Source organism: Dendrobates tinctorius, unplaced genomic scaffold (genome assembly GCF_039654945.1).
Source record: "Dendrobates tinctorius isolate UK_male_01 unplaced genomic scaffold, ASM3965494v1 ptg000092l, whole genome shotgun sequence".
NCBI classification, from domain to species: domain Eukaryota; kingdom Metazoa; phylum Chordata; class Amphibia; order Anura; family Dendrobatidae; genus Dendrobates; species Dendrobates tinctorius.
The window spans coordinates 11381460-11394055 of NW_027361760.1; positions in this window are offsets into that span (position 1 = coordinate 11381460).

Here is a 12596-nt window from a genome sequence, read left to right on the forward strand (position 1 = left end):
GTAAAGTAGTTGCAAACTCATCCTTTTAGAAACTTGTTTGGGCTGTTGAGAGGAGTATAAAACCATCAAAAATTTCAATCCTGCATGATTTTACCAAGAAATGTGATTCTTCATTCAAAACCTGATTTTTGCTATTGGGCTCTATTGAATAGTGAATGTTTTGAATTTTCTCCAAAAGTAAAGTAGTTGCAAACTCATGCTTTTAGAGACTAGTTTGGGCTCATGAGAGGAGTAGAAAAACATCAAAAATTTCAGTCCTGCATGATTCTACCAAGAAATGTGTGTTCATTGAAACCGCTGGTTTTTGATAGTTTGGGCCCTATTGAATAATGAATGTTTTGAATTTTCTCCAAAAGTAAAGTAGTTGCAAACTCATCCTTTTAGAAACTTGTTTGGGCTGTTGAGAGGAGTAAAAAACCATCAAAAATTTCAATCCTGCATGATTTTACCAAGAAATGTGATTCTTCATTCAAAACCTGATTTTTGCTATTGGGCTCTATTGAATAGTGAATGTTTTGAATTTTCTCCAAAAGTAAAGTAGTTGCAAACTCATGCTTTTAGAGACTTGTTTGGGCTCATGAGATGAGTAGAAAAACATCAAAAATTTCAGTCCTGCAGGATTCTACCAAAACATGTGTGTTCATTGAAACGGCTGGTTTTTGATAGTTTGGGCCCTATTGAATAATGAATGTTTTGAATTTTCTCCAAAAGTAAAGTAGTTGCAAACTCATCCTTTTAGAAACTTGTTTGGGCTGTTGAGAGGAGTAAAAAAACATCAAAAATTTCAATCCTGCATGATTCTACCAAGAAATGTGATTCTTCATTCAAAACGCTGGTTTTTGCTATTGGGCTCTATTGAATAATGAATGTTTTGAATTTTCTCCAAAAGTAAAGTAGTTGCAAACTCATGCTTTTAGAGACTTGTTTGGGCTCATGAGAGGAGTAGAAAAACATCAAAAATTTCAGTCCTGCATGATTCTACCAAGAAATGTGTGTTCATTCAAACCACTGGTTTTTGATAGTTTGGGCCCTATTGAATAATGAATGTTTTGAATTTTCTCCAAAAGTAAAGTAGTTGCAAACTCATCCTTTTAGAAACTTGTTTGGGCTGTTGAGAGGAGTAAAAAACTATCAAAAATTTCAATCCTGCATGATTCTACCAAGAAATGTGATTCTTCATTCAAAACGCTGGTTTTTGCTATTGGGCTCTATTGAATAATGAATGTTTTGAATTTTCTCCAAAAGTAAAGTAGTTGCAAACTCATGCTTTTAGAGACTTGTTTGGGCTCATGAGAGGAGTAGAAAAACATCAAAAATTTCAGTCCTGCATGATTCTACCAAGAAATGTGTGTTCATTGAAACCGCTGGTTTTTGATAGTTTGGGCCCTATTGAATAATGAATGTTTTGAATTTTCTCCAAAAGTAAAGTAGTTGCAAACTCATCCTTTTAGAAACTTGTTTGGTCAGTTGAGAGGAGTAAAAAACCATCAAAAATTTCAATCCTGCATGATTCTACCAAGAAATGTGATTCTTCATTCAAAACGCTGGTTTTTGCTATTGGGCTCTATTGAATAATGAATGTTTTGAATTTTCTCCAAAAGTAAAGTAGTTGCAAACTCATGCTTTTAGAGACTTGTTTGGGCCCATGAGAGGAGTAGAAAAACATCAAAAATTTCAGTCCTGCATGATTCTACCAAGAAATGTGTGTTCATTGAAACCGCTGGTTTTTGATAGTTTGGGCCCTATTGAATAATGAATGTTTTGAATTTTCTCCAAAAGTAAAGTAGTTGCAAACTCATCCTTTTAGAAACTTGTTTGGGCTGTTGAGAGGAATAAAAAACCATCAAAAATTTCAATCCTGCATGATTCTACCAAGAAATGTGATTCTTCATTCAAAACGCTGGTTTTTGCTATTGGGCTCTATTGAATAATGAATGTTTTGAATTTTCTCCAAAAGTAAAGTAGTTGCAAACTCATGCTTTTAGAGACTTGTTTGGGCTCATGAGAGGAGTAGAAAAACATCAAAAATTTCAGTCCTGCATGATTCTACCAAGAAATGTGTGTTCATTGAAACCGCTGGTTTTTGATAGTTTGGGCCCTATTGAATAATGAATGTTTTGAATTTTCTCCAAAAGTAAAGTAGTTGCAAACTCATCCTTTTAGAAACTTGTTTGGGCTGTTGAGAGGAGTAAAAAACCATCAAAAATTTCAATCCTGCATGATTTTACCAAGAAATGTGATTCTTCATTCAAAACCTGATTTTTGCTATTGGGCTCTATTGAATAGTGAATGTTTTGAATTTTCTCCAAAAGTAAAGTAGTTGCAAACTCATGCTTTTAGAGACTTGTTTGGGCTCATGAGATGAGTAGAAAAACATCAAAAATTTCAGTCCTGCAGGATTCTACCAAAACATGTGTGTTCATTGAAACGGCTGGTTTTTGATAGTTTGGGCCCTATTGAATAATGAATGTTTTGAATTTTCTCCAAAAGTAAAGTAGTTGCAAACTCATCCTTTTAGAAACTTGTTTGGGCTGTTGAGAGGAGTAAAAAACCATCAAAAATTTCAATCCTGCATGATTCTACCAAGAAATGTGATTCTTCATTCAAAACGCTGGTTTTTGCTATTGGGCTCTATTGAATAATGAATGTTTTGAATTTTCTCCAAAAGTAAAGTAGTTGCAAACTCATGCTTTTAGAGACTTGTTTGGGCTCATGAGAGGAGTAGAAAAACATCAAAAATTTCAGTCCTGCATGATTCTACCAAGAAATGTGTGTTCATTCAAACCGCTGGTTTTTGATAGTTTGGGCCCTATTGAATAATGAATGTTTTGAATTTTCTCCAAAAGTAAAGTAGTTGCAAACTCATCCTTTTAGAAACTTGTTTGGGCTGTTGAGAGGAGTAAAAAACCATCAAAAATTTCAATCCTGCATGATTCTACCAAGAAATGTGATTCTTCATTCAAAACGCTGGTTTTTGCTATTGGGCTCTATTGAATAATGAATGTTTTGAATTTTCTCCAAAAGTAAAGTAGTTGCAAACTCATGCTTTTAGAGACTTGTTTGGGCTCATGAGAGGAGTAGAAAAACATCAAAAATTTCAGTCCTGCATGATTCTACCAAGAAATGTGTGTTCATTGAAACCGCTGGTTTTTGATAGTTTGGGCCCTATTGAATAATGAATGTTTTGAATTTTCTCCAAAAGTAAAGTAGTTGCAAACTCATCCTTTTAGAAACTTGTTTGGGCTGTTGAGAGGAGTAAAAAACCATCAAAAATTTCAATCCTGCATGATTTTACCAAGAAATGTGATTCTTCATTCAAAACCTGATTTTTGCTATTGGGCTCTATTGAATAGTGAATGTTTTGAATTTTCTCCAAAAGTAAAGTAGTTGCAAACTCATGCTTTTAGAGACTTGTTTGGGCTCATGAGAGGAGTAGAAAAACATCAAAAATTTCAGTCCTGCATGATTCTACCAAGAAATGTGTGTTCATTCAAACCGCTGGTTTTTGATAGTTTGGGCCCTATTGAATAATGAATGTTTTGAATTTTCTCCAAAAGTAAAGTAGTTGCAAACTCATTCTTTTAGAAACTTGTTTGGGCTGTTGAGAGGAGTAAAAAACCATCAAAAATTTCAATCCTGCATGATTTTACCAAGAAATGTGATTCTTCATTCAAAACCTGATTTTTGCTATTGGGCTCTATTGAATAGTGAATGTTTTGAATTTTCTCCAAATGTAAAGTAGTTGCAAACTCATGCTTTTAGAGACTTGTTTGGGCTCATGAGAGGAGTAGAAAAACATCAAAAATTTCAGTCCTGCATGATTCTACCAAGAAATGTGTGTTCATTGAAACCGCTGGTTTTTGATAGTTTGGGCCCTATTGAATAATGAATGTTTTGAATTTTCTCCAAAAGTAAAGTAGTTGCAAACTCATCCTTTTAGAAACTTGTTTGGGCTGTTGAGAGGAGTAAAAAACCATCAAAAATTTCAATCCTGCATGATTCTACCAAGAAATGTGATTCTTCATTCAAAACGCTGGTTTTTGCTATTGGGCTCTATTGAATAATGAATGTTTTGAATTTTCTCCAAAAGTAAAGTAGTTGCAAACTCATGCTTTTAGAGACTTGTTTGGGCTCATGAGAGGAGTAGAAAAACATCAAAAATTTCAGTCCTGCATGATTCTACCAAGAAATGTGTGTTCATTCAAACCGCTGGTTTTTGATAGTTTGGGCCCTATTGAATAATGAATGTTTTGAATTTTCTCCAAAAGTAAAGTAGTTGCAAACTCATGCTTTTAGAGACTTGTTTGGGCTCATGAGAGGAGTAGAAAAACATCAAAAATTTCAGTCCTGCATGATTCTACCAAGAAATGTGTGTTCATTGAAACCGCTGGTTTTTGATAGTTTGGGCCCTATTGAATAATGAATGTTTTGAATTTTCTCCAAAAGTAAAGTAGTTGCAAACTCATCCTTTTAGAAACTTGTTTGGGCTGTTGAGAGGAGTAAAAAACCATCAAAAATTTCAATCCTGCATGATTCTACCAAGAAATGTGATTCTTCATTCAAAACGCTGGTTTTTGCTATTGGGCTCTATTGAATAATGAATGTTTTGAATTTTCTCCAAAAGTAAAGTAGTTGCAAACTCATGCTTTTAGAGACTTGTTTGGGCTCATGAGAGGAGTAGAAAAACATCAAAAATTTCAGTCCTGCATGATTCTACCAAGAAATGTGTGTTCATTGAAACCGCTGGTTTTTGATAGTTTGGGCCCTATTGAATAATGAATGTTTTGAATTTTCTCCAAAAGTAAAGTAGTTGCAAACTAATCCTTTTAGAAACTTGTTTGGGCTGTTGAGAGGAGTAAAAAACCATCAAAAATTTCAATCCTGCATGATTCTACCAAGAAATGTGATTCTTCATTCAAAACGCTGGTTTTTGCTATTGGGCTCTATTGAATAATGAATGTTTTGAATTTTCTCCAAAAGTAAAGTAGTTGCAAACTCATGCTTTTAGAGACTTGTTTGGGCTCATGAGAGGAGTAGAAAAACATCAAAAATTTCAGTCCTGCATGATTCTACCAAGAAATGTGTGTTCATTGAAACCGCTGGTTTTTGATAGTTTGGGCCCTATTGAATAATGAATGTTTTGAATTTTCTCCAAAAGTAAAGTAGTTGCAAACTCATCCTTTTAGAAACTTGTTTGGGCTGTTGAGAGGAGTAAAAAACCATCAAAAATTTCAATCCTGCATGATTCTACCAAGAAATGTGATTCTTCATTCAAAACGCTGGTTTTTGCTATTGGGCTCTATTGAATAATGAATGTTTTGAATTTTCTCCAGAAGTAAAGTAGTTGCAAACTCATGCTTTTAGAGACTTGTTTGGGCTCATGAGAGGAGTAGAAAAACATCAAAAATTTCAGTCCTGCATGATTCTACCAAGAAATGTGTGTTCATTGAAACCGCTGGTTTTTGATAGTTTGGGCCCTATTGAATAATGAATGTTTTGAATTTTCTCCAAAAGTAAAGTAGTTGCAAACTCATCCTTTTAGAAACTTGTTTGGGCTGTTGAGAGGAGTAAAAAACCATCAAAAATTTCAATCCTGCATGATTCTACCAAGAAATGTGATTCTTCATTCAAAACGCTGGTTTTTGCTATTGGGCTCTATTGAATAATGAATGTTTTGAATTTTCTCCAAAAGTAAAGTAGTTGCAAACTCATGCTTTTAGAGACTTGTTTGGGCTCATGAGAGGAGTAGAAAAACATCAAAAATTTCAGTCCTGCATGATTCTACCAAGAAATGTGTGTTCATTGAAACCGCTGGTTTTTGATAGTTTGGGCCCTATTGAATAATGAATGTTTTGAATTTTCTCCAAAAGTAAAGTAGTTGCAAACTCATCCTTTTAGAAACTTGTTTGGGCTGTTGAGAGGAGTAAAAAACCATCAAAAATTTCAATCCTGCATGATTTTACCAAGAAATGTGATTCTTCATTCAAAACCTGATTTTTGCTATTGGGCTCTATTGATTAGTGAATGTTTTGAATTTTCTCCAAAAGTAAAGTAGTTGCAAACTCATGCTTTTAGACACTAGTTTGGGCTCATGAGAGGAGTAGAAAAACATCAAAAATTTCAGTCCTGCATGATTCTACCAAGAAATGTGTGTTCATTGAAACCGCTGGTTTTTGATAGTTTGGGCCCTATTGAATAATGAATGTTTTGAATTTTCTCCAAAAGTAAAGTAGTTGCAAACTCATCCTTTTAGAAACTTGTTTGGGCTGTTGAGAGGAGTAAAAAACCATCAAAAATTTCAATCCTGCATGATTCTACCAAGAAATGTGATTCTTCATTCAAAACCTGATTTTTGCTATTGGGCTCTATTGAATAGTGAATGTTTTGAATTTTCTCCAAAAGTAAAGAAGTTGCAAACTCATGCTTTTAGAGACTTGTTTGGGCTCATGAGATGAGTAGAAAAACATCAAAAATTTCAGTCCTGCATGATTCTACCAAGACATGTGTGTTCATTGAAATGGCTGGTTTTTGATAGTTTGGGCCCTATTGAATAATGAATGTTTTGAATTTTCTCCAAAAGTAAAGTAGTTGCAAACTCATCCTTTTAGAAACTTGTTTGGGCTGTTGAGAGGAGTAAAAAACCATCAAAAATTTCAATCCTGCATGATTCTACCAAGAAATGTGATTCTTCATTCAAAACGCTGGTTTTTGCTATTGGGCTCTATTGAATAATGAATGTTTTGAATTTTCTCCAAAAGTAAAGTAGTTGCAAACTCATGCTTTTAGAGACTTGTTTGGGCTCATGAGAGGAGTAGAAAAACATCAAAAATTTCAGTCCTGCATGATTCTACCAAGAAATGTGTGTTCATTCAAACCGCTGGTTTTTGATAGTTTGGGCCCTATTGAATAATGAATGTTTTGAATTTTCTCCAAAAGTAAAGTAGTTGCAAACTCATGCTTTTAGAGACTTGTTTGGGCTCATGAGAGGAGTAGAAAAACATCAAAAATTTCAGTCCTGCATGATTCTACCAAGAAATGTGTGTTCATTGAAACCGCTGGTTTTTGATAGTTTGGGCCCTATTGAATAATGAATGTTTTGAATTTTCTCCAAAAGTAAAGTAGTTGCAAACTCATCCTTTTAGAAACTTGTTTGGGCAGTTGAGAGGAGTAAAAAACCATCAAAAATTTCAATCCTGCATGATTCTACCAAGAAATGTGATTCTTCATTCAAAACGCTGGTTTTTGCTATTGGGCTCTATTGAATAATGAATGTTTTGAATTTTCTCCAAAAGTAAAGTAGTTGCAAACTCATGCTTTTAGAGACTTGTTTGGGCTCATGAGAGGAGTAGAAAAACATCAAAAATTTCAGTCCTGCATGATTCTACCAAGAAATGTGTGTTCATTGAAACCGCTGGTTTTTGATAGTTTGGGCCCTATTGAATAATGAATGTTTTGAATTTTCTCCAAAAGTAAAGTAGTTGCAAACTCATCCTTTTAGAAACTTGTTTGGGCTGTTGAGAGGAGTAAAAAACCATCAAAAATTTCAATCCTGCATGATTCTACCAAGAAATGTGATTCTTCATTCAAAACGCTGGTTTTTGCTATTGGGCTCTATTGAATAATGAATGTTTTGAATTTTCTCCAAAAGTAAAGTAGTTGCAAACTCATGCTTTTAGAGACTTGTTTGGGCTCATGAGAGGAGTAGAAAAACATCAAAAATTTCAGTCCTGCATGATTCTACCAAGAAATGTGTGTTCATTGAAACCGCTGGTTTTTGATAGTTTGGGCCCTATTGAATAATGAATGTTTTGAATTTTCTCCAAAAGTAAAGTAGTTGCAAACTCATCCTTTTAGAAACTTGTTTGGGCTGTTGAGAGGAGTAAAAAACCATCAAAAATTTCAATCCTGCATGATTTTACCAAGAAATGTGATTCTTCATTCAAAACCTGATTTTTGCTATTGGGCTCTATTGATTAGTGAATGTTTTGAATTTTCTCCAAAAGTAAAGTAGTTGCAAACTCATGCTTTTAGACACTAGTTTGGGCTCATGAGAGGAGTAGAAAAACATCAAAAATTTCAGTCCTGCATGATTCTACCAAGAAATGTGTGTTCATTGAAACCGCTGGTTTTTGATAGTTTGGGCCCTATTGAATAATGAATGTTTTGAATTTTCTCCAAAAGTAAAGTAGTTGCAAACTCATCCTTTTAGAAACTTGTTTGGGCTGTTGAGAGGAGTAAAAAACCATCAAAAATTTCAATCCTGCATGATTCTACCAAGAAATGTGATTCTTCATTCAAAACCTGATTTTTGCTATTGGGCTCTATTGAATAGTGAATGTTTTGAATTTTCTCCAAAAGTAAAGAAGTTGCAAACTCATGCTTTTAGAGACTTGTTTGGGCTCATGAGATGAGTAGAAAAACATCAAAAATTTCAGTCCTGCATGATTCTACCAAGACATGTGTGTTCATTGAAATGGCTGGTTTTTGATAGTTTGGGCCCTATTGAATAATGAATGTTTTGAATTTTCTCCAAAAGTAAAGTAGTTGCAAACTCATCCTTTTAGAAACTTGTTTGGGCTGTTGAGAGGAGTAAAAAACCATCAAAAATTTCAATCCTGCATGATTCTACCAAGAAATGTGATTCTTCATTCAAAACGCTGGTTTTTGCTATTGGGCTCTATTGAATAATGAATGTTTTGAATTTTCTCCAAAAGTAAAGTAGTTGCAAACTCATGCTTTTAGAGACTTGTTTGGGCTCATGAGAGGAGTAGAAAAACATCAAAAATTTCAGTCCTGCATGATTCTACCAAGAAATGTGTGTTCATTCAAACCGCTGGTTTTTGATAGTTTGGGCCCTATTGAATAATGAATGTTTTGAATTTTCTCCAAAAGTAAAGTAGTTGCAAACTCATGCTTTTAGAGACTTGTTTGGGCTCATGAGAGGAGTAGAAAAACATCAAAAATTTCAGTCCTGCATGATTCTACCAAGAAATGTGTGTTCATTGAAACCGCTGGTTTTTGATAGTTTGGGCCCTATTGAATAATGAATGTTTTGAATTTTCTCCAAAAGTAAAGTAGTTGCAAACTCATCCTTTTAGAAACTTGTTTGGGCAGTTGAGAGGAGTAAAAAACCATCAAAAATTTCAATCCTGCATGATTCTACCAAGAAATGTGATTCTTCATTCAAAACGCTGGTTTTTGCTATTGGGCTCTATTGAATAATGAATGTTTTGAATTTTCTCCAAAAGTAAAGTAGTTGCAAACTCATGCTTTTAGAGACTTGTTTGGGCTCATGAGAGGAGTAGAAAAACATCAAAAATTTCAGTCCTGCATGATTCTACCAAGAAATGTGTGTTCATTGAAACCGCTGGTTTTTGATAGTTTGGGCCCTATTGAATAATGAATGTTTTGAATTTTCTCCAAAAGTAAAGTAGTTGCAAACTCATCCTTTTAGAAACTTGTTTGGGCTGTTGAGAGGAATAAAAAACCATCAAAAATTTCAATCCTGCATGATTCTACCAAGAAATGTGATTCTTCATTCAAAACGCTGGTTTTTGCTATTGGGCTCTATTGAATAATGAATGTTTTGAATTTTCTCCAAAAGTAAAGTAGTTGCAAACTCATGCTTTTAGAGACTTGTTTGGGCTCATGAGAGGAGTAGAAAAACATCAAAAATTTCAGTCCTGCATGATTCTACCAAGAAATGTGTGTTCATTGAAACCGCTGGTTTTTGATAGTTTGGGCCCTATTGAATAATGAATGTTTTGAATTTTCTCCAAAAGTAAAGTAGTTGCAAACTCATCCTTTTAGAAACTTGTTTGGGCTGTTGAGAGGAGTAAAAAACCATCAAAAATTTCAATCCTGCATGATTTTACCAAGAAATGTGATTCTTCATTCAAAACCTGATTTTTGCTATTGGGCTCTATTGAATAGTGAATGTTTTGAATTTTCTCCAAAAGTAAAGTAGTTGCAAACTCATGCTTTTAGAGACTTGTTTGGGCTCATGAGATGAGTAGAAAAACATCAAAAATTTCAGTCCTGCAGGATTCTACCAAAACATGTGTGTTCATTGAAACGGCTGGTTTTTGATAGTTTGGGCCCTATTGAATAATGAATGTTTTGAATTTTCTCCAAAAGTAAAGTAGTTGCCAACTCATCCTTTTAGAAACTTGTTTGGGCTGTTGAGAGGAGTAAAAAACCATCAAAAATTTCAATCCTGCATGATTCTACCAAGAAATGTGATTCTTCATTCAAAACGCTGGTTTTTGCTATTGGGCTCTATTGAATAATGAATGTTTTGAATTTTCTCCAAAAGTAAAGTAGTTGCAAACTCATGCTTTTAGAGACTTGTTTGGGCTCATGAGAGGAGTAGAAAAACATCAAAAATTTCAGTCCTGCATGATTCTACCAAGAAATGTGTGTTCATTGAAACCGCTGGTTTTTGATAGTTTGGGCCCTATTGAATAATGAATGTTTTGAATTTTCTCCAAAAGTAAAGTAGTTGCAAACTCATCCTTTTAGAAACTTGTTTGGGCTGTTGAGAGGAGTAAAAAACCATCAAAAATTTCAATCCTGCATGATTTTACCAAGAAATGTGATTCTTCATTCAAAACCTGATTTTTGCTATTGGGCTCTATTGAATAGTGAATGTTTTGAATTTTCTCCAAAAGTAAAGTAGTTGCAAACTCATGCTTTTAGAGACTTGTTTGGGCTCATGAGAGGAGTAGAAAAACATCAAAAATTTCAGTCCTGCATGATTCTACCAAGAAATGTGTGTTCATTCAAACCGCTGGTTTTTGATAGTTTGGGCCCTATTGAATAATGAATGTTTTGAATTTTCTCCAAAAGTAAAGTAGTTGCAAACTCATCCTTTTAGAAACTTGTTTGGGCTGTTGAGAGGAGTAAAAAACCATCAAAAATTTCAATCCTGCATGATTTTACCAAGAAATGTGATTCTTCATTCAAAACCTGATTTTTGCTATTGGGCTCTTTTGAATAGTGAATGTTTTGAATTTTCTCCAAATGTAAAGTAGTTGCAAACTCATGCTTTTAGAGACTTGTTTGGGCTCATGAGAGGAGTAGAAAAACATCAAAAATTTCAGTCCTGCATGATTCTACCAAGAAATGTGTGTTCATTGAAACCGCTGGTTTTTGATAGTTTGGGCCCTATTGAATAATGAATGTTTTGAATTTTCTCCAAAAGTAAAGTAGTTGCAAACTCATCCTTTTAGAAACTTGTTTGGGCTGTTGAGAGGAGTAAAAAACCATCAAAAATTTCAATCCTGCATGATTTTACCAAGAAATGTGATTCTTCATTCAAAACCTGATTTTTGCTATTGGGCTCTATTGAATAATGAATGTTTTGAATTTTCTCCAAAAGTAAAGTAGTTGCAAACTCATGCTTTTAGAGACTTGTTTGGGCTCATGAGATGAGTAGAAAAACATCAAAAATTTCAGTCCTGCATGATTCTACCAAGACATGTGTGTTCATTGAAACGGCTGGTTTTTGATAGTTTGGGCCCTATTGAATAATGAATGTTTTGAATTTTCTCCAAAAGTAAAGTAGTTGCAAACTCATCCTTTTAGAAACTTGTTTGGGCTGTTGAGAGGAGTAAAAAACCATCAAAAATTTCAATCCTGCATGATTCTACCAAGAAATGTGATTCTTCATTCAAAACGCTGGTTTTTGCTATTGGGCTCTATTGAATAATGAATGTTTTGAATTTTCTCCAAAAGTAAAGTAGTTGCAAACTCATGCTTTTAGAGACTTGTTTGGGCTCATGAGAGGAGTAGAAAAACATCAAAAATTTCAGTCCTGCATGATTCTACCAAGAAATGTGTGTTCATTGAAACCGCTGGTTTTTGATAGTTTGGGCCCTATTGAATAATGAATGTTTTGAATTTTCTCCAAAAGTAAAGTAGTTGCAAACTCATCCTTTTAGAAACTTGTTTGGGCTGTTGAGAGGAGTAAAAAACCATCAAAAATTTCAATCCTGCATGATTTTACCAAGAAATGTGATTCTTCATTCAAAACCTGATTTTTGCTATTGGGCTCTATTGAATAGTGAATGTTTTGAATTTTCTCCAAAAGTAAAGTAGTTGCAAACTCATGCTTTTAGAGACTTGTTTGGGCTCATGAGAGGAGTAGAAAAACATCAAAAATTTCAGTCCTGCATGATTCTACCAAGAAATGTGTGTTCATTCAAACCGCTGGTTTTTGATAGTTTGGGCCCTATTGAATAATGAATGTTTTGAATTTTCTCCAAAAGTAAAGTAGTTGCAAACTCATCCTTTTAGAAACTTGTTTGGGCTGTTGAGAGGAGTAAAAAACCATCAAAAATTTCAATCCTGCATGATTTTACCAAGAAATGTGATTCTTCATTCAAAACCTGATTTTTGCTATTGGGCTCTATTGAATAGTGAATGTTTTGAATTTTCTCCAAATGTAAAGTAGTTGCAAACTCATGCTTTTAGAGACTTGTTTGGGCTCATGAGAGGAGTAGAAAAACATCAAAAATTTCAGTCCTGCATGATTCTACCAAGAAATGTGTGTTCATTGAAACCGCTGGTTTTTGATAGTTTGGGCCCTATTGAAT